This window comes from Beta vulgaris, chromosome 9 (assembly GCF_026745355.1).
Source record: "Beta vulgaris subsp. vulgaris cultivar EL10 chromosome 9, EL10.2, whole genome shotgun sequence".
Classification (NCBI taxonomy): Eukaryota; Viridiplantae; Streptophyta; class Magnoliopsida; order Caryophyllales; family Amaranthaceae; genus Beta; species Beta vulgaris.
In genome coordinates, this window is record NC_079210.1 from 23,999,861 (window position 1) to 24,022,578 (window position 22,718).

The window sequence follows — 22,718 nt, forward strand, 5'->3', positions numbered from 1 at the left end:
GGAGTCTAGATCGGGGAAGGTCGGCGACTCCGTCCTTGCGTCGTTACCTGCATTTTCGACAACGTCAGTAACATTGTTTACCTGGTTTGAACGGCTATAAGGGTGGCTTCGCCAATTGTTCTTCTTGGCGACGAAAGCCTTCCGGTCAGCAGGGGTCTCCGGTGCACGTCGGGTGGATATGGTGTTGTGATAAGTTCATATTTTATGAACTTTATTATATCATTCTAATTCTATTTTGGAGTATAAATTACGTGTTTATATAGATTTTAAGGTCTTATTAGGAGTTTTACTATTTAAGCTTAATGGGTCAATATTAATTAATAGTACTCTAATATGCTTGTGTTATGGAATATTTGGAAAAGAAAATTAAAAAGTCTATCTTTATTCTATTTACAGGTTATTCTTGCTAGTGCAAGGAAATAAAATACAACTATGGCCCATAATACAAGATGAAGTATAATAATTCCTAAAACCCATGAGACTTCAAGCAAAGACTTACGTGCTGCAACATCCATAAGAAAATAAAAAAGAAATAGAATAATGGGTTGAAAAAACCCATTATCTCATAAAGCCCCAACACCTATTCTAATAGGGAAAGCGGCGGCACACAAGAAAAAAGAGGTTAAAAAAAGAAAAAAACCCTCATTAGAGGCACGAAATAAAAGAGGAGAACAGAGGGCAGCAGCTTGGACACCTACGGAGGACGAGCTTGAGAAGGCAGCACACAGACGGACGAAAGAGAGGAACGAGAACAGCAGCAACTCGCGAGTACGGAGAAGCAGTAGCTCAGACATCAACATTGGGCATCGTCCAACTCCGAAATTAGAGTTTTTTCTTCTCTATTTAAGTTTATGCAATTAACAATGTTAATCATCATTGGTTGTGTTTTCTTAATCTCCATGTCTGGCTAATTTCCCTTGTTCTAGGTTAGGGATGTAATCTTTTATTTTCTATCAATGATTTGAATTATATTGTTTGGGTTTGATTTATATGATTGCAATTTGATAATCTTGTTTTAATTCGTACTCTTAATCTGGCCAATTAATTGTATGTTTAAGGTATTGTATTATTAGCGGGAGTGAACGTTCAATACTAGTTCGTGGGATTATTAAACGTCAAGTAGTATAATTTTAGGAATAGTTATACACTTGGGGTGATCTTATTGAATTCCTATTCTTAATGAGTTTATTTCAATTTATTGTGATCACGAGAGTAGACATAATATTGATTTAAATATACGTTTTCTACCTTGGGAGAGGAGATAACATACTATTGGTAATTCGATCATTGTTATGTCATATTTATTCAACCCTACGATAAATTTAATATCATTATAGAGAGTAATTGGTGAAACCCGAAACCTAGAACTACGTCTCTTACTTGTTTATCGTTTTTATTAGTTTGTGATTTTATTATTTATAGTTTTAGTACTACTCTTCTATTTATTTCCGTTGTCTAAATAATATTTTAGTTTCTTCATTTGGTACTTGAGTAGACCTCCTTGTGGATACGATACTTTGCTCACCCTATATTTACAGTACTTGATCCGTACACTTGCGGTAGATTTAGGCCCGACCAAGTTTTTGGCGCCGTTGCCGGGGAGGCAATAATCAATATCATACCATAGAAACTGTCGTATTAATTTAGACATTATCTTTATTTCTGCAATTTTTTTTTTTTTTTTTTTACCGTATTTTTTTTCATTTGATTATTTTCTGTTTTGTATATTTTTTTTTTTTTTTAAAAAAAAATTTCTGCTACTGCTACTGCACGCAGCAGCAATTAACAGAAAAAAAAAAATTCTGCATTTTTTTTATTTTCTGTTTCAGCTTAATACCATCAGTTTAGTTCATTTTTTTTTTTGTTATTCTTATTAGTTTATGCCACGTACTAATCGTTCTTTAATTCCTTTTGATCCAGAAATAGAAAGAACGTGTCGTGCATTAAGGAGACAACAAAGGTTGGAGGAAGAATTGTTGGTTCCTAACTTGGAGTTACTTTTCTCAAAATCTGATAATATGGGAGAACCAACCGCAAAGACGTTGCGTGAGTATGGAATGCCTGATGCTAGTTCCACCTCTACAAGTATAGTAAGACCTACTGTCCAAGCTAATAATTTTGAACTTAAGCCTGCATTAATTCATATTGTTCAACAAGATCAATTTGGTGGATCATTTGATGAATGCCCTTTAGAACATTTAACTAATTTTCTTGAAAAATGTGATACCATTAAAATAAATGGGGTAAGTGAAGATGCTATTAGGCTTAGGTTGTTTCCATTTTCACTAAAGGATAAAGCAAAAAAATGGTTAACTTCTAAATCTGCTAATCCTTTTACTACTTGGACTTCTTTATCACAAGCTTTTTCTAATAGATTTTACCCACATTCTAAAACTGCTAAATTGCGTAATGATATCACTAATTTCACTCAGAATGATCTAGAATCATTATATGAAACATGGGAAAGGTTTAAAGATTTGCAACATCAATGTCCTCACCATGGAATACCTGATTGGTTACTTGTGCAAACTTTTTATAATGGCTTAAATCATTCTATTAGAAGTACTATAGATGCTGCAGCAGGTGGTGCTTTAATGGGTAAAACGACTGAGGAGGCTAATAAGTTATTAGAAGAACTTGCTTTTAATAATTATGGTTATTCTACTGAGAGATCTATTGCTAAAAAGAATACAGGAATGTATAATGTGGATGGTATTGACATGTTAAATGCTAAAGTTGATAATTTAACTAAGATTTTCAATAAAATGAGTACTGTCAGTCATGTCAATCATGTTTCTAGTCCTGTTATTTCTTGTGATTATTGTGGGGGTGCGCATGCGAATAATGATTGTTTTAATGTTGAACAAGCTCAATTTGTTTCTAATTATAACCGATCACAAAATGACCCTTACTCTAATACCTATAATCCTGGCTGGAGAAACCATCCTAATTTTTCATATAGAGATCAAGGAAACCAAGCTAATAACTTGAGACCATCAAATCCACCTGGTTTCCCCCCAAGACAACAACAACCACAACAAGAGAGCAAACCATCATGGGAATTAGCTATTGAAAAACTTGCTAATGCTACTTCTGAAAGAATTGTAAAATTGGAGAATAAAGTTGATCAGTTAGCTAATTCGAATAAAAATGTGGAAGTCCAGTTAGGCCAATTAGCTAATGCTATTAATTCTAGAAATCAAGGAAGTCTACCTAGTAACACTGAGGTTAACCCTAAAGAGCAATGCAAAGCTGTAACCTTAAGAAGTGGTAAAAACCTTGATGACTTAACTACTGAGACTAAGGCTAAACAGGTAATAATTGATAATGATGTAATTGAACCTGAAAAGCAAGTAGAAGAAGAGACTGTTGTTTCTAATCCTACTCCTATTCCTGTTAAACCTTATGTACCTCCAATTCCTTTTCCTCAAAGGCTTAAACAAGATAAAGTGGACCATCAATTTGAAAAGTTTCTGAAAATGTTTAAGCAATTGCAAGTTAATATTCCTTTTGCTGATGCCTTAATGCAAATTCCTTCTTATTCTAAATTTCTTAAGGAGATCATGTCTAAAAAGAGGAAATTGGAAGAATATGAGACTATTGCTTTAAGTGAAGAATGTAGTGCAGTGATTCAAAAAAAGCTTCCACCTAAATTGAAAGATCCTGGCAGTTTTTCTATACCTTGTACTATTGGTGATATTAATTTCTCTAAAGCTTTATGTGATTTAGGTGCAAGTGTCTCACTGATGCCATTGTCTATCTACAAGAAGCTAGGCTTAAATGATTTAAAACACACTACTGTTTCTTTACAACTTGCTGATAGATCTGTTAAATATCCTTTAGGAGTAGTGGAAAATGTTTTGATGAAAGTTGATAAATTCATTATACCTGTGGATTTCATTATTCTTGATATGGATGAAGATGTCGATATTCCCATAATTCTTGGGAGACCATTTTTAGCTACTGCTGGTACTGTAATTGATGTTAAAAATGGTAAGTTAACTTTTAAAATTGGTGAAGAAGAGGTACAATTTAATTTGTTCCAATCTGCTAAATACCCTTCTTTTACTGATCATGTTTTTAGAGTTGATGTGCTTGATGAATTAGATAGGGAAAATATTGATTTGATCTCTAAAGATATTCTTGAAGTCTGTCTAACAAGTGCAGGTCAATTCCAAGATAATGATGTTGAGGTATTAGAAATGGCAAAAGCTTTAGAGGCATGTCCATCGTGGAAGAAAAGAGGTAATGGTTTTGAAAAACTTGAAAAAGGTAACCCTCTTCCTCCTCCTTCTAGTGTGCAAGCACCCACTTTAGAATTAAAGCCTTTGCCATCACATCTTAAATATGCTTTTCTTGGTGAAAATGATACCTTACCTGTGATTGTAAATGCTTCATTATCTGATAATCAATTAGATAAACTTTTACGTGTCTTAAGGGAAAGAAAGAAAGCAATTGGTTGGACTATTTCTGATCTTAATGGGATAAGCCCATCTATTTGTATGCATAAGATTCTAATGGAAGAAAATTATAAACCTGTAATACAAAATCAAAGAAGACTAAACCCTAACATGCAGGAAGTAGTTAGGAAAGAGGTTTTAAAATGGTTAGATGCAGGAATAATTTATCCCATTTCTGATAGTCCTTGGATTAGTCCTGTACAAGTGGTACCTAAAAAAGGTGGAATGACTGTTGTGCCTAATGATAATAATGAATTAATTCCCACAAGAACAGTTACGGGTTGGAGAGTTTGTATTGATTATAGGAAGCTTAATAGTGCAACTCGTAAAGATCATTTTCCTTTGCCGTTCTTGGATCAAATGTTAGAGAGAGTCGCTGGTCATGATTATTATTGTTTTCTTGATGGCTATTCTGGTTTTAATCAAATTCCTGTTGCTCCTGAAGATCAGGAGAAAACTACATTTACCTGTCCTTATGGTACATTTGCTTTTCGTCGAATGCCTTTTGGTTTATGCAATGCCCCTGCAACTTTTCAGCGTTGTATAATGTCTATTTTTTCTGATTATATAGAGAAGATTGTGGAAGTGTTTATGGATGATTTTTCAGTTTTTGGGTCATCTTTTGATAATTGTCTAGTTAATCTTTCTCTTGTTTTGCAACGTTGTGAAGAGACTAATTTAGTTTTAAATTGGGAAAAATGTCATTTTATGGTGCAAGAGGGTATAGTGCTTGGGCATAAAATTTCTTTAAATGGCATTGAAGTAGATCGAGCAAAAATAGAAGTCATTGAAAAACTCCCACCTCCCATTAATGTCAAGGGAATTAGAAGTTTTCTAGGTCATGCGGGTTTTTATAGGCGTTTTATTAAAGATTTTTCTAAGATTTCTAAACCCTTATGTGATTTGTTGAATAAAGATGCTCCCTTTGATTTTAATTCTGATTGCTTGCATGCATTTGAAAAATTGAAACAAGCATTGACTTCAGCACCTATTGTAATAGCTCCTGATTGGAATTTACCTTTTGAGTTAATGTGTGATGCAAGTAATTACGCTGTTGGTGCTGTTTTAGGACAAAGAAAAGATAAAAAGTTGCATGCAATTTATTATGCTAGCAAAATGCTTAATGACGCCCAATTAAATTACACAACTACTGAAAAAGAATTGCTTGTTGTTGTATTTGCCATGGATAAATTCAGATCTTACCTTATAGGGTCTAAAGTAATTGTTTACACTGATCACTCTGCCTTGAAATACTTGTTGAGTAAAAAGGATGCTAAGCCTAGGTTAATTCGTTGGATTCTTATATTACAAGATTTTAACCTAGAAATCAAAGATAAAAAAGGTATTGAAAATCCAGTTGCTGATCACTTATCTAGGTTGGTTATTGATAGTAATTCTGAAACTCTTATTGATGAAACTTTTCCCGATGAACAATTATTTGCTATTGGTAGTCTCCCTTGGTATGCCGATTTAGTAAACTATTTGGTAAGTGGTATCATTCCCTCTAACTTAAGTTATCAACAAAGAAAGATATTTTTATGGGATGCTAAACATTATTTTTGGGAAGAACCTTTGCTTTATAAATTTTGTGCTGATAGTCTAATTAGAAGATGTGTGCCTGAAGAAGAATTTCATAATATTTTGTTTCATTGTCATTCTTTAGAGTGTGGTGGTCATTTTAGTACTAATAAGACTGTTTCTAAAGTCTGGCAATCTGGTTTTTATTGGCCCACAATGTATAAAGATGCTAAAGACTATGTTAGCAAATGTGATAGATGTCAACGAGTAGGTAATATTTCCAAAAGAAATGAGATGCCTATGAATATAATGCTTGAAGTTGAGCTGTTTGATGTCTGGGGAATTGATTTTATGGGTCCCTTCCCCTCTTCCCAAAATAATAAATATATTCTTGTTGCAGTTGACTATGTTTCCAAATGGGTGGAAGCCATTGCTACTCACACTGATGATTCAAAAGTTGTTATGAAATTTCTCAAAAAGAATATATTCTCTAGATTTGGTGTTCCTAGGGCAATCTTAAGTGATGGAGGTTCTCATTTCTGTAATAGACCACTTGATTCTCTGTTAAGAAAGTATGGGGTTAGACATAAAGTTGCTTTAGCTTATCATCCCCAAACTAATGGTCAAGTAGAGCTTGCTAATAGAGAGTTAAAGCAAATTCTAGAGAAAACTGTGAATATTTCTAGGAAGGATTGGGTTAACAAGATTGATGATTCATTATGGGCTTATAGGACAGCCTTTAAAACACCTTTAGGCATGTCTCCCTATAGGCTAGTTTATGGAAAGTCTTGCCATCTTCCAGTAGAAATAGAACACAAGGCATTTTGGGCAATAAAAGAATTAAATATGAACCTTAAGACTGCTGGGGAAAAGAGATTGCTACAATTGAGTGAATTAGAAGAGTTTAGATTAGATGCTTATGAGAGTACTAAAACTTATAAAGAGAAAACAAAACTTTGGCACGATAAGCACATTAACCACAAGACTTTTGAGGTGGGACAAAAAGTTTTACTCTTTAACTCACGTTTGAAATTGTTTCCAGGAAAGTTACGATCCAGATGGTCTGGTCCATTTACTGTTGTGAAGGTTTATCCATATGGTGCAGTTGAAATACAAGGAAATTATGATACTTTCAAGGTGAACGGCCAGCGACTTAAACCGTATTTGGTTGATGAGATGGTGCCTACGGGAGCAACCTACTCCTTAGAAGAAGCTACTGAAAATTAAGAGCATAATAGTCAGGCTCGTGACTTAAAACACGCGCTACTTGGGAGGCAACCCAAGCTCTTTTCTTTCTTCTTTATTTTTATTTTCTTTCTCACTTGATTTTATTATTGTTTTTATTTTTATTTTCTTGTCTATTTATTTGTTTGTTTTCTTGTAGGATATAAAATAAACTAGTGACCTTGACAGAATTAACAATAAGAAGAAGAAATTCACTTTTCTGCTAGCCGTAGTTGCTGTCCATTTCAGTTGCCGTGAAACCTGTTTTGTGGCCTAATTCGCTGAAGGAATAAGCTTCAAAAATTATGCCATCAGGTTGTCTCTTTCCATGCCTTTAATTTCCTTTAAGTTTTTATTCTTGGCTATTTTTAATTCCCCTAACATATGCCCTTTAATCTATGCTCTTAACATTGAGGACAATGTTAAACTTTAAGTGTGGGGGGAGGGGTAAACAAATTGCTGAAATGGGTTTGTTCGTTTTGCTTTATATTTAGTTTTCTTTGTGTTGCCATGTATGAAGCATGGCTGGGATTTTGTGCAGGTTTCCAATGAGCTTAAAAATCTGATTTATGCCTATTTTAGGGGAAGTGCTGCCCAATTTTCTGCAGATTTTTTCTAAAAAAAAAAAAAAATTTTGATTGTCACTAATTGACTTGTATTGGATCACTAAAATAAAGTGCATGGTACATAAAGATAGCATAAATCCCTCATTGACATTGTTTGTGGTAAGATGGATTGCTTTTTCCCTTATGCGAAGAAACCCGAAAGGAGGGCCACGAACCTCGTAAGACTCAATTATCTAATTATTTATCCTCCTTCTTGATTGCTTAAATTGAGACTTGCATTTTAGCTTCCCGATATCAAAAAAAGAATAAAAGTGTATGAGACATGATAAAGGCAAATTTTTATTTTTATTTTTTTTTTTTTTTCATTCCATGATTAGAACTTTCAGAATTTAGGCTTTCTTATTCTTTTACAATAATTTTCCCTTTTGCTTAGCCCATTTGTGCCTCATCATCCTATTTTTGGCTAACCTCATATTACAAGCTTATGGCCTTAACCTATGCCTTGCTAAATGGAGCATAGTTATTACTCAAGTTCGGTTGTAAGCTTTATATTATTAAAGGGGAAAGGGTTTGTAAAAAAAAAAAAAAAAGTGTTAAAAGGGCAAGTGTTCCAATGTCTTTGATATGAACATGTCTCATATTGCGTCTCCTATCGAGTGCTTAGTACCGTGCCTCAGAAACATGAATGCTAAGTGAGTGATGGACCGCATGATTTTGAGATTGCTCACACTTAAAAAAAAAAAAAAAAAAAAAAAAAAAAAAAAAAGAAATAAGGGATTATCGTTTATACATATAAGTATGGTTGGTGATACATAAGTGTTTAGTGGGAGTTAAATATGATCTTTACTTCGAAAGGTTATGTGTGTTCATTGTTTACCTGCTCCTTTAGCTTGGCATTATTACCACCACATTCCCAAATATTTCCACACCCTTAAACCTAGCCCCATTATAACCATATAAAAGTCCTTTTGATCTTTATGCACTTTTGTTCAATAAAAGATGAAGGGTTAGATTTAGTGCAAGTCTTGACGAGGGTCATCAAATGGAAGAGAAGCATGAGCTAAAATGGTTGAGCATCCCTAGGGTGGAATCAAGTTTGGGGAAAAGAAGCGGTAAGAATGGTTGGTTAATGAGGGTGCTAAATCTTGTTTTGTACCGTAATATCATATTTTGATCCATTCTGGTTGATTGTGATAATATAATATAATTGGATGAATTTTGAGATTTGTTATACGGTTTATATTATTATTTGCTCGAGGACTAGCAAATCTCAAGTGTGGGGGAGTTGATAAGTTCATATTTTATGAACTTTATTATATCATTCTAATTCTATTTTGGAGTATAAATTACGTGTTTATATAGATTTTAAGGTCTTATTAGGAGTTTTACTATTTAAGCTTAATGGGTCAATATTAATTAATAGTACTCTAATATGCTTGTGTTATGGAATATTTGGAAAAGAAAATTAAAAAGTCTATCTTTATTCTATTTACAGGTTATTCTTGCTAGTGCAAGGAAATAAAATACAACTATGGCCCATAATACAAGATGAAGTATAATAATTCCTAAAACCCATGAGACTTCAAGCAAAGACTTACGTGCTGCAACATCCATAAGAAAATAAAAAAGAAATAGAATAATGGGTTGAAAAAACCCATTATCTCATAAAGCCCCAACACCTATTCTAATAGGGAAAGCGGCGGCACACAAGAAAAAAGAGGTTAAAAAAGAAAAAAACCCTCATTAGAGGCACGAAATAAAAGAGGAGAACAGAGGGCAGCAGCTTGGACACCTACGGAGGACGAGCTTGAGAAGGCAGCACACAGACGGACGAAAGAGAGGAACGAGAACAGCAGCAACTCGCGAGTACGGAGAAGCAGTAGCTCAGGCATCAACATTGGGCATCGTCCAACTCCGAAATTAGAGTTTTTTTTCTCTATTTAAGTTTATGCAATTAACAATGTTAATCATCATTGGTTGTGTTTTCTTAATCTCCATGTCTGGCTAATTTCCCTTGTTCTAGGTTAGGGATGTAATCTTTTATTTTCTATCAATGATTTGAATTATATTGTTTGGGTTTGATTTATATGATTGCAATTTGATAATCTTGTTTTAATTCGTACTCTTAATCTGGCCAATTAATTGTATGTTTAAGGTATTGTATTATTAGCGGGAGTGAACGTTCAATACTAGTTCGTGGGATTATTAAACGTCAAGTAGTATAATTTTAGGAATAGTTATACACTTGGGGTGATCTTATTGAATTCCTATTCTTAATGAGTTTATTTCAATTTATTGTGATCACGAGAGTAGACATAATATTGATTTAAATATACGTTTTCTACCTTGGGAGAGGAGATAACATACTATTGGTAATTCGATCATTGTTATGTCATATTTATTCAACCCTACCGATAAATTTAATATCATTATAGAGAGTAATTGGTGAAACCCGAAACCTAGAACTACGTCTCTTACTTGTTTATCGTTTTTATTAGTTTGTGATTTTATTATTTATAGTTTTAGTACTACTCTTCTATTTATTTCCGTTGTCTAAATAATATTTTAGTTTCTTCATTTGGTACTTGAGTAGACCTCCTTGTGGATACGATACTTTGCTCACCCTATATTTACAGTACTTGATCCGTACACTTGCGGTAGATTTAGGCCCGACCATGTTGAGGATGGCATCGTCTTCCTCCAATCTCATCTGTGCTAACGCTCGTGACTTGACTTCCTCGAACGTCTGGCACGGGTACTGCGTCAAACGGTTGTATAGCTTTGATCGCAAGATTAATCCTTTCCTGAAACATTCAATAGCAGTCTTAGTATCAAGATCTTTAATGCTAATCATTTCTTTGTTAAAGCGATTATAATAATCGCGAACAGATTCTTTAGGTCCTTGAACGATGCCATATAGGTCGCTCGTCTGCTTTTCTAGGCTACGACTGCCTTCGAACTTCTCATAGAACTTATTGACTAGGGTGGAAAAATTGCCAATGCTTCCTGGCCTGAGAGATCCGAGCCACTTGAGAGCGGGATCGGTGAGCGTGGCTCCAAAAGACTTGCACATGCAGGCCTCTACCAAATGCCAAGGAATTGACGCTTGCCACATCCGCTGCTTGTATTGCGCGACATGCTCGCCTGGATTGGTTGAACCATCATAACTAGCAGCTAGGGTAGGCAGGTTGATGCTCCACAATGCCTGGCGTTGGGGCCCAGGGAGCTGGGACATGAGCTTCATCAAGCGCTTATTTTGCTTTTCGATCTGGGCCATGCGTTTTGTCATAAGATTCGCTTCTCCTTCGCCTTGGTCATTCTCTTCATTGTTCAAGGGCTCTTCATCCTCGGGCTCTTCGTCGTTTTCAAGCTCCTCATCATCTGACTCGGAAAGATTCCCCATCAAAGGGATGTCGTTCAGATTAGCACGACGTCGGACCTTCGAAGCTTTGGACGATGCTAACTCTTCTTGCAATTTTTAGATCCTCTCCTGCGACGTCGTAAAGTCGGTAGCTAGCCGCTCATTAGCTTGCTTCATTTAGAGCATTTCTGCTCTCATTTGTTCGTATTGTCTCTGCATTTCCTCGAGGTTAGGTGTTTCTCCCATTTGATAGATTTTGAACAGTAGATGGTCTGGTTACACCCCACGGTGGGCGCTAAATTGTTTATGCTAAAATTTATCACTTACGACGAAATTAAAGTTTTGGGACTATTTAACCAGATTATGTCAAAGACAACGCGACAAAAGAATGCAAAGGGGATCAAAGGGGATGAACACACAGAAATGGTGACGCGGAAAACCCCAATGAAGGTGGGTAAAAAAACCGCGGGTGGTTGGAGATCCACCAAACTAATATAGTTCACTATCTTTCTTAGTGACTTACTGTCATTACAAGAATGTTAAGTTCTCTCTAGTGCTCTTCCAATTATGTTGCGTAAAAAACTTGTCAATGACCTCTCTCTCCCTTTTATATGCCCTCTTTTTTCCTTGGCTTTTTCTCAACGAATACAAAAATGAATTCACTAATTATTACATGAACTTCGCGCTTCAATCATGGGAGATCTTCTATGCTTACGCTCCAACGTCTTGATTTGTGCTCTTTAACGGCTGAATTTATGGCTCATAACACTCCTTCCTTATTTAGCTGGACTGTTACCCCTTAATGCTCTGCTCCAATCTCGCGTCCTTCACTGTGTCTTCGGGTCACATTTACTTCGTCATCATGTAAGATGGCATCACGTCATCGAATCATTGCGTCGCTGCGTCGGGTCACATTTACTTTTTATTATTATTCAATATCATTTTTCACTTTATTTTTTTATTTTTCTTTCTTTTCTTTGTAGCAACATAAACATTATTTCCAACTAACCCATAGAATCAACCACACATCATAGTGTTATCCTAACAAATGCTCCCCCAAGCTAGGCTTGGGGCAATAATCATTGTGAAGGCTCAGGGAGTGCAATGTGGCTCAATATCAAAATAAAAAGTCATTAGGCTCAGCAGGGCTAGGAGGAAAATTAATTCATTTAATAACTCTGAGGCTTAAAATTAAACAAAGGAACGCCTCTATCACAACTTGTGTCCAAAGTCACCAGAAATCAACGAGTACATTGCCAAAATCAAGATCTGAATGCTACGAGGAACTAAAACATAAGAGTAGATTGGATTTTAACGTAAATCCATAGGCAAAAATGAATCCTCACAGTCTAACCAGTTCAAGCATGCAGTCAAAGTAGGCGCTTTATCATCAAAATCAACTCAAGATCAAAGCAATCAGGGATCACATTACAACAATACAATCACAAGTGCCCAACTATCCAGTATATTGAGTTAAAACATTTTTCAAAGCACAGTTCAGGGTACAGAGAAGCAATCAATCCATTCATATTCAACTCGTATTTTTGGTATTTTTTTCAGCAATATTTCATTTTTTTTTATGATTTTTGTAAAGCAATTAAATTAATTAAACTAAATTAGAAAGCAGTAAAAGAAAGGCAATACTTACAGAAATCCTCCCCCAAGCTGAACTTGGCAATGACCTCATTGTAACAAGGGAAAGGAAAGGGACATGGACATCAGTTGTCCATCAACCTGCATCCAGCAGTTTCGTAACTGCTTTCTTTACCACCTTGTCTAACCCTTGTTGGACTTGAATGCTAGGGAAATGGCCCTCATCTAGAGGAACTTGATGCTCATTGGGGCTTAGTCCTGTCAAGTCATCAGTGCTATACCCAATTGTCTTTTTGTGAGTCTTTAAAGCGGTACTCAGATTAAAAGTGACCTCATCATCTCCTACAGATAGTGTAAGCTTACCATTTTCACATCAATTACTGGACCTGCAGTATGAAGGAATGGCCGACCCAAAATAATTGGAATTTGCGTATCTCCCTCCATGTCAAGCACAACAAAATCAATGGGAATAAAAAATTTAGCTACTCTAACAGGCACATCTTTCAGAATACCTAGGGGGTATTTAATAGAACGGTCGACCATTTGTAGAGTAATATTGGTAACTTTCAGACTTCCTATATTTAATTTTTAAGGAAACAGATAATGGCATAACACTCACACTAGCACCCAAATCAGAAAATGCTTTATCAATGAATAGTCTACCAATGTGATAGGGAATAGAGAAACTTTGGTGGAGATTTATTTTGTAAAAAGACACTACATTCCTCAGTAAATGAAATTGTCTCCACCTCATTGAAAGCCCTCTTTCTAGTCAAGTAGCTTTCATGAATTTTGCATAGGCGGGCACTTGAGTAATTAATTCTGTGAAAGGGACTGTTACCTGAACATTCTTGACGACTTCCAAAAACTTACCCAATTGCTTGTCCAGCTTACTTTTGAGTTAACGATTGGGAAAAGGAAGTTTGATAGGAGGAACCTCTATATTAGGATTTTTGGCTTCAATTGTCTCCCCATGTTCAGTCGCTTGCTTAGAGTTATCCTTTTCAGTTTCAGATTCATCTTGGACCTGTTCCCCATCGTGCCTCACACTAACAATATCATCAGTAGACATGGGTGGTCCATTATAATGAGAACCACTGCGGAGAGTGATGGCGTTTGCTGAGTCTGTTGGCTGAACAGGTTGTCTGGAAGAGCACCTTGTTGTCGAGTAGAGTTCGAAGTGGCCAACTGCGCCAACTGGTTCTCCAATATCTTGTTGTGAGCTAGAATTGACTCAATTTGTGCCTTGTCAGCTTGTCTCTCTTTTTCCATTTGCAACATCATATTTCTCATCTCAACCATCATGGGATCGGCAGGAGGGGCTTGTTAAGATGGATTGAAAGATGGTCTAGAGAAACCAGGGGGTGTTAAGAAGGGTGTTGGTAGTACCTCTAGTTCATTTGTTGTGCCTGTGGCGCAGGAGGATTTAGGACATTATTGCTCTTGTATGACAGATTCGGATGATTGCTCAATCCTGGATTGTATGTGTTGGAGTATGGGTTGTTCTGTTGATATGATTGAAAGACATTAAATTTTTCGAGCAAACTCCGACACTCCTGTGACCAATGTCCAACTATTCCACAGTTGTCACACAAGATCGCAGATGTAGTACCTAAAGCAACAACACTCGCGGGAGAGGAGAGTTGCATATTGTCGAGCTTATTATTTATGGCATTCATTTGTGCACCCTATAGGAATATAGAATCAATCTCATGCTTGCCTCCCTTGTTAGCTAGTCCTCGAAGGTTATCATATTGGTAGTTATGATGGCCATCTCCTCGATTAAGTCATGTGCAACATCAATTTCTAGTTTCATGAATCTCCCGTTTGCTGCAGAGTCAAGAATAAGTCTCGAGTTGTTCCCCAAACCATTGTGAAATCCCTGAACTAGCAACCATTTTTTGTAGACCATGATGGGGACATTCTCTCTGGAGGTCCTTGAATCTTTCCCAAGCCTCATGTAAATATTCGTCGTTATCATGGGTGAAATTTGTGATCTGACTACGCAACCTAGCAGTCTTCTCTGGAGGGTAGTACTTCCTATAGAAAGCTAATAAGGCTAAGGTATTCCAGTCTCCAACAGTGGTGCGATTAATCCCATTGTACCACATCTTTGCCTTATCTCGAAGTGAAAATGGGAAAAGAAGCTCCCGAATTTGATCTTGTGTTACTCCCTACTGCTTAATAGTAGAACAATATTGGGAGAAGTCCTGATGATAATGTAGATTAGGGTCTTAATGAGGTCCACCACCAAATTGTTTCCTTTCGACCATGTTCAGCAATGCAGGTTTGATCTCAAAATTAATAGCTTCGATATCGGGTATTTGATTACTCTTGGAAATTTCAGTCAGGAAGGATGAGAAAAGTCAGTAAGTCTCTGAGCCATCTCTGATTCTGTTGGAGTAGTAGAAACAATATTTTTAGAATCAGAGTTAAAATCCAAGGGTGTATCTCCCCCTGAATTATCCCGCAACTGTTTGAAGAAGTTCTTCTGTCTATGAAAGGATCTTACAATTTCAGGATCAAATGGGAAGCCACCTGAACTCAAACTCCTGCACATAGACGAACTAAAGAATAAACAATTAAGACATTTGTCCCAAAGAACAAGTGTTATTTGAGACAGGAATATATAATCTAGACTCTTAGACAATTAAATAAAATGGATCAAAACCGTTATTCCCCGGCAACGGCACCAAATTTTTGACAGGTTAAAGTCGTATCACCTAATCAAAAGTAATCCTAAAGTCCTCTAACAAATAGTAGTCAGGGAAGTAGGGTCGAATCCACGGGGAACAACAGTGTTCTTTTCCTAATTGTCAATCAAATCTAGATTATAGGGAACGAGTGTTGTTGGTTATTACGCTAAACTGAACAATAACTAAATCAAGAATATCAATAATAAAAAGCCTAGTGTATGGGTTCACCAATGAACGATAATTCCAAGATGAAACACAACAATCAATCGTTAATAATGCAGTTAAACAGGTTGGTTTGTTCTCTCAAATCAAAATCAACCATAGAATGATATTTACAGGCTCTCGCAATTTATTAATACCAAAACTACCTATTGAAACTAGCCTTAATATCAAGTTTATACCTCTCGACGCATAACCTAATATTGCAATACTATAACAATCAAATCTGCCAAATTAGATTGAATAGAGATAATACCTCCAATAGGAATCAACAAACATCATCAAATATCAATACTTTATAAACATCCCTTCATAATTGATCATGGATCCCCTAAACCCTAGAAATAAACTACTCAATCATATTTGAAACAAACATGCTCATGGTAAAATAAGTAAACATGATGAATAAACAATCAAGAACTAAACAAGAATAATAAGGAAAGAGAAAGAATACCAATTGTAGAAACAATCTTGAGAAATCCACACTTCTATTCAAAGTTCAACGAATAGAAATGAGAAAAAGCAATACTAGGGTTCTTAGGTAAATAAAAAGTGCTTAGAAACTAAAAGTCGAAACTCTAATAATAAAACGTAGTCTTTTAATTCTGAAAAGATAAGTATTTATATATCCATCAAAAAACTGGCGTAACACGCGCTTCGAAAACCTTAAAAGCGCCCCGCCCAACGAACCCGAGTGGTTGTCAGGTCATAAACCGTAGAATAGGAAATAGCTCCCCGTCCGGTCGGGCGAGATTCCGCCCGATCGGGCCCGCAACAAAATATTTTATTTTTATCAAAATCTTCTCCAAACGATGAAATTTGGCTAAGTAAGGGCTTCCAAGTAACCGGGGCGTATTTCGCCCGGCTGGACGGTCGTCAACCTGCATAAAATCTCAATCTTCAAAACGCCATAACTTCTTCGTTATTCGTCGGAATTAGGCAAGTGACCACTCGTTGGAAAGCTCTTGAAATATAGAATCTAACACAATTTAAATCACTCTATTTAGATTTGTATAACTTGAGGGATAATCAAAAGAGTGGACTCGAGTCATTTTTATACTTCTTTTATTATTCACTTTGTTTCAGAACTCTTCCAACTCAATGCTCGTGCTCTCGAAAGTACATCATATCTTGTAGTAATATAAATGAGTAGGAAATGCACTAAAATGTTCTAATTCCTATAATGATCAATCTGAAAATACAAACACACTACAAGGACCACATTACTAGTAAAAATGGCTCCGAAGAGCGCAATTAAGACCAATAATGAATGAGGGACGGAGATAAAATCTCTATATAAAATAGACATATCATTACTACAAGAAAAAAACTTTCAATAACTATAGCTCATTATTGGCTCACTGCCAAAGAGAATAACACACCTAGGACACCACTACCCTGACACATTAATTACAGGAGATGTCTAACAGCACTACTAGTCTGATGAAAGGTTGATGGGATTTATCACTCTCCCTTAAGCTGAGTGGAAGATAAATTCTGAACACCCAGCTTGGACAAGAGAAACTGTTGTTGATAAGTGCTTAACACCTTAGTAAGTATGTCAGCTACTTGCTGAGTTGTAGGAGTGTAAGTAGGATTCATCAACCCTTCCTTAACTTGATCTTTGATGAAGTAGCAATCAATGCCAACATATTTAGTCTTTTCATGTTAAACTGGATTTGTAGCCATGGCCAAAGATGCTTGATTCTCACAGAAGATGGATGTGGTGCCAAGATGCTTGAGTCCCATTTTCTTCGATAATTGTTTTACCCACATGACGTCACAAGCACTCATAGCTAATGATCTGTATCCAACCTCGGCTTTTGATCTAGCAACAATAGTTTATTTTTTAGACTTTCAAGCAATATGTGATTTCCCTACCATAATGCAAAAACCAGTTGTAGATCTTCTTGTGTTGGGGCATCCAGCCCAATCACTATCACAATAAGCATGAAGTTGTGCAGCAAATCTGGCAGCAAGTAAGATTCCTTGAGTAGTAGACCCTGCTAGGTACCTTAGGACTCTCTTCCCAGCCTAAAAACAAGCAGAAGTTGGATGATGCATGAATTGGCTTAGAACATGCACAATATATACAATGTCAGGCATAGTGAGAGTGACATAGATTAGCTTCCCTATGAGTCTTTGATAAGTCTCGGGTCGTGTTAATGGATCACCAGAGGTGGAGAGTAGCTTTACATGTGCATCCATGGGAAGCTTCAAAGGCCTCTAATTACTAAGCCCATACTCACTTAAAAGATCTGCAATATACTTTCTTTGTGAAAGAAAGATGCCTTGTTCGCTCCTGTCAACTTCAATCCTAAGAAGTATCTAAGTTCACCCATCTCCTTCATCTTGAACTTAGAGTTTAAAACTTCTTTAGCAGCTTCAATGTCTTCCATGTTGTTCCTAGTCAAGATTAAGTCATTTACATAAGTCAAGATAGTAGTGACTGTGGATTTATCTTACTTTGTGAGACCGAGATAACCCATTATCTTTTAGAATAGTGCTTATCTTTGCAACCACCGTCTTGGTGCTTGTTTAAGCCCATAAAGTGATTTCAAGAGCTTAAAATTACAAATCCCAAAATCTCTTGCATCTCCTATTGGAGTTTGGAGACAAGAGCTGCACAAGTTGCATAATAAAAGGTATGGGAGATGATGGTGTTAAATGAGAATTGAGAAAAATGGTTAGAACACTCGTTCTCTATCTCTCTTGTATCACCGAACTTATAATTATAGCTGGCTAGCTGCCTCGTTTATGAAGCCCAAAGTACGTAAACAAAAACCCTTATGATCTCTATTATATGAGCTAACTCTTGAGGAATTTGATGTCCACCTAAAATATCTAACGTACTTTTAATTTTTTTCGTATTTTAAAATCTAATGTTGATATTACAACTATTATATTTTTTTAATAGATTGAAATACGCATTGTGTGCATTTGAATATAGTTGATGAAAACACAAGCCCAAATACTTTTAAATATACATCATTCAGTTGTTTGGGTTGGGGTGTCATACAATAAACTAGTCTTACATGCACGCAATGCGTGCGATAGCATGTGAAGTAGAAAATAAAATTAATTGGGTAGAAAAACCGTTTTTTTTTACGGAGTAGAAAAACCGTCTTTACATTTTGTTTTTTCAAAAAATTGATGTTTACTTTAAATGTCCTACTTTCCTCCTTTTTTATTCAAATGAGAGAGTTAGTTATGTCTCTATTTTTTTTTTTTTTCTATTTTTTGGTGTCCCCCATGTGTTGCCTTATATAATAGAGATTCGTCGAATTGAAAATAAATTATAAGAAAAAAGAAAGCCAGGCGTATGGGGTATATATGAGAAACTATTTCTCAATTGAGGTAGAGAGCTTTGTGGCAGCGCACCTCTCAAATCATGACGGCGAAGTTCCGCCATTAATGAAAACTTTTGCTCAACAATATAACTGGTATTATTCAGAACTTCAACTTCTTAATTTCAGTTTCTTCTACAAAATTTCTAATTCTTGTTCTAGTATCGTGTATTGTAATTCCAATGCTCTTGTAAATTATAATCTTAATTTGCCTTAGATTAGAATTTCTGTTTATTGTTATTAGTTACCAAGTTTGGCCAGCACCAAGAGCAAAGACGACAACGACAACTCCTTCAAATTCGACGGCGTCGTCTTGGCAAGGACCCTCACTGGTCTCTACGACGGCGTTTCGACGGTGGAAATGAATCAGCCATTATTGCGATATTCAGAATTTTGAAGTGAAATTGTTCTGAACATGTTTCTAAGATATACTTCAGAATTTTGCATTTAATTAGAGGTATATGCAATTGCAGAATATTAGCAATGAAAAAGGTAATGAACAATTCGAGAAGGTACTGATGGGTCTTCTACGAAGAATATTGGACACAAACAAACGTGTCCAGGAAGTTGCTTGTTCGGCTTTTACGACACTTGAAGAGGTTCGTGCTGTGATTTTTTGGTCCTTTTCACAAATTTTTGGTGTTACCTTCAATCTCATTGGTGCTTTCCTTGAACAGGAAGCTGTTGAAGAGTTGACACCACGATTAGAAACTATATTGCAACACTAGCACAGTGCACCACCACAGAAACAACTGCCATCCACCAGTGGTGATTTTACGCCCTCTAACCTATTCTCCGATTTTCAAAATCAAGTAAGCCTTTAACCTTAACTTAATTTTGACCTAATTTTAATTGATTGTTTTTTATTAATTGAGTGCTTTAATTGATTATATTCTTATTCAATTTATCAATTTTTGATTTGTTATGTATACTAATTGTTAGTATTGTTAATTGTTGGTGTACTTTGTCAAGTTTAACTCGTGTTGGTGATAGATTATGAAATAAATAATCGTAAATATTACTTATTGACTTTGTATCAGTAAGTACCTAAGGCTAAGTTATAGTGATAGTGGGGTTCTGATCCTGAAAAACACAATGCAATCCAATAAACCCAAAAGAGAAAAGATTATCATAATTGAGATGTCTGCATACTCTAAACTCCATAAGAGGTGCTCTCAATGACCACAGAGCAAATTACCTAAAATATTTATTTTATGGTTCATGGCATACTACTTAGACCATGAATTATATATTATCTTCATATAATAGATGACTTTTGAAGAGGAAGAAAAATTCTTTGCTAAGATTCTTGATAGAGTTACAAATGCAAGCTCAATTTTTCACAATTTTGTAGCTAATGCATGGCTGATTCTTGATAGAGTTTCTGTCATTGTTCTTGTAACAACAGCCTTGTATATGGTTTCGCTTCCTATTTGAACTTTTAGCTCTTGCTAGAGGTATTTTTTTCTCTTTTATTTGTATTGTTTCTTTTTTTAGAGAATAAACAGGTGGAGATGATCTGATCATTGCTAAAAAAAAAATTCCTAATGATTAGGATCATCCTAAATCCTTAAACAACTACTAATGGGGTTTATTGGAATGACACTATTATATTGTCTATAGTTAAATATTTCTATGGTTTTTACTATTGAAAATCAGTGCATCTTAGCCAACTTTATTATTTGTAGTATATAGTATATACCATTGAAGCTCCAAAAATCATTGAGACTCCTTCCCTCTAGGGTACTGGCCAGTGGTTGGTAAACTGGAGATACGTAATTTACAAGTAGCTTTAATGTAGTTAGATTCACATCATATCACATTTATATACTAATCTTAATTAAACCAACCAATTGGTGCCTCCAGATAATATATTTTCTAGATACACCATTAGTATTAGCTCCACTGTCCACAATGACCATGTTACCCATTAGTTGCTTTCTCTCATAAGTTAGCTTGATAGGTGGCTTGGTGTATGGATGTACTATAGATTGTTGTGCTTGTCTTGCATTAATTTGAAATGAATGCAGCCGCTAGCAACAAGCAATTTTATTTAATGAACTCAAGTGAAACTAGAATAGGGATAGAGACAGAGAGATATCTAATTCATATAAAATCCAGTTTGTCATTGCCTTAATTTTTAATGAATCTGAACTAAGGTTTACAAATAAGATTTTAGCACATACATAAACTTTTATGATGTGAATCAAAAGTAAGATCTAAATTCTGTTATGATTGTATGTAATTGGTCTGAAACGAGATATGAAAGATGTGAAAAGTAGTTGTATGAGCAGTTTGACAGTGATATACTTTGTGTGGTTCCTCCTTTTTTTAGATTCCCTACTCTCTTTTTTTGTGGTGAATATTGTATAACCCTTATTGCAATATATATTTTTTTTAAAGACACTCTTGGAGTAACCTTCAATTTCTTAGCCACACAATGGATTTGTTTTCCCTGTTGCCAATTTTATTTCAACTGAAAATAAATCTCTTCACTATCTACTGAAGGTAATGTTTAGTCTTTGAGCATCATGTGCTCATCTAGAGTTGTTCTTTTTCCTCACATGTCTCTACTTGTAGTGTGCATAAGTTTATAACTTTGTTTTGTATAAGATCTAGATGACGGATCACGAGAAATATAAACGAAGGAGGATATAGCGGAAAATAAACTAAAAATGCAAGAAATGGGGGTTGATTCTATGGCTTATGAATCATTCAATCAATGAAGGGCACAAAACAAACATGCAAGAGTAAGAATAATTTTAGAAGTCGGTTAACAATGAATGAATAGTTGAAGATTGTGAACAACTAGTCCACTATTGGCAATGACAAAGGAAAAGAGCATAACATTAAGGTGTCATTCTAGAAAGGTTGATATTCAGTTTGTGAATTAGTATTTAATTAACTTGATAAATTCTTTGTAGTTTGTTGTAATTTTCAGTTTTATAGATTTCAGCACAAAATTCCTGCCATGCTTAAAAATAGTGCAAGTATCTCTCAAACACCAGTAGCAAGTCTAGTGAAGATACGTCATCCAAGCTCGAAAACGGAACATGTAGAGCAGGATTTGCAAGAAATTCAAAATGAGGCCGCTAGGAAAATGCATGCATATGGCGAGATGATGGAAGATGGAGAAGAGATATACGACTATTAGATCTAGTTTTAGATTATCATGACTATGTTGCTTGTTGGATGATTTAGATTTTGTATTGAGCATAATATTATTTTTCATTAGTTTATCTATGAAAATAACACGAATAAGTGTATAAAATTATATCATTATTATAATATAATTGCCAATTTATATATCAATTTTGTATTTTCATATTAGTATTTTTATTTTCAATATAGATATATATCCTAATGATGAAAAGTGTTATTTAATTACCCACAAGGTGCTACAAGAGATGGCAAAAAGTGTTACCTAATACGCAGGACATGCTACATTAGATGATAAAAAGTGATACGTAATGTTGAATAAAGTGTTACTACATATTAATGGTAACACTATAAGATGTTACTAATGATATAAAAAGTGTTACGTAAAAGTTTTTGGTAACACTTTAAAAGCGTAACGCTAGGTATTAATAGTGTTACATAAACCAATTTAAAGTAACATTTGTTGAAGTGTTACTATAGGCTTTCAAAAGTGTTACCTAAAAGCATAAGTAACACGGGCAGATGTAACACCCAAAAAAGTATTACTTATTATTCAATTTAACACTTTTAGCACT

The 22,718-nt window shown here is 35.3% G+C and overlaps 1 long non-coding RNA gene, 2 other non-coding genes and 1 pseudogene across 3 annotated transcripts; 3 read left to right on the plus strand and 1 right to left on the minus strand.

Moving 5' to 3' along the window:
- The first annotated feature begins 1,880 nt into the window (after positions 1 to 1,880).
- LOC125493539 (uncharacterized) lies at positions 1,881 to 7,686 on the plus strand (annotated as a pseudogene).
- LOC125493951 (small nucleolar RNA R71) lies at positions 2,400 to 2,506 on the minus strand. Its single transcript, XR_007270274.1, has one exon. It is a non-coding gene; the product is annotated as a small nucleolar RNA R71 (small nucleolar RNA).
- Positions 7,687 to 14,627: 6,941 nt separating the features above from the next.
- On the plus strand, positions 14,628 to 14,734 carry LOC125493896 (small nucleolar RNA R71). The gene has a single exon (XR_007270222.1). It is a non-coding gene; the product is annotated as a small nucleolar RNA R71 (small nucleolar RNA).
- Positions 14,735 to 18,645: 3,911 nt separating this feature from the next.
- Positions 18,646 to 22,296, plus strand: LOC104902806 (uncharacterized). Its single transcript, XR_791392.4, has 4 exons — positions 18,646 to 19,080; positions 19,229 to 19,583; positions 19,662 to 19,796; positions 21,934 to 22,296. It is a non-coding gene; the product is annotated as an uncharacterized LOC104902806 (long non-coding RNA).
- Positions 22,297 to 22,718: the final 422 nt, after the last annotated feature.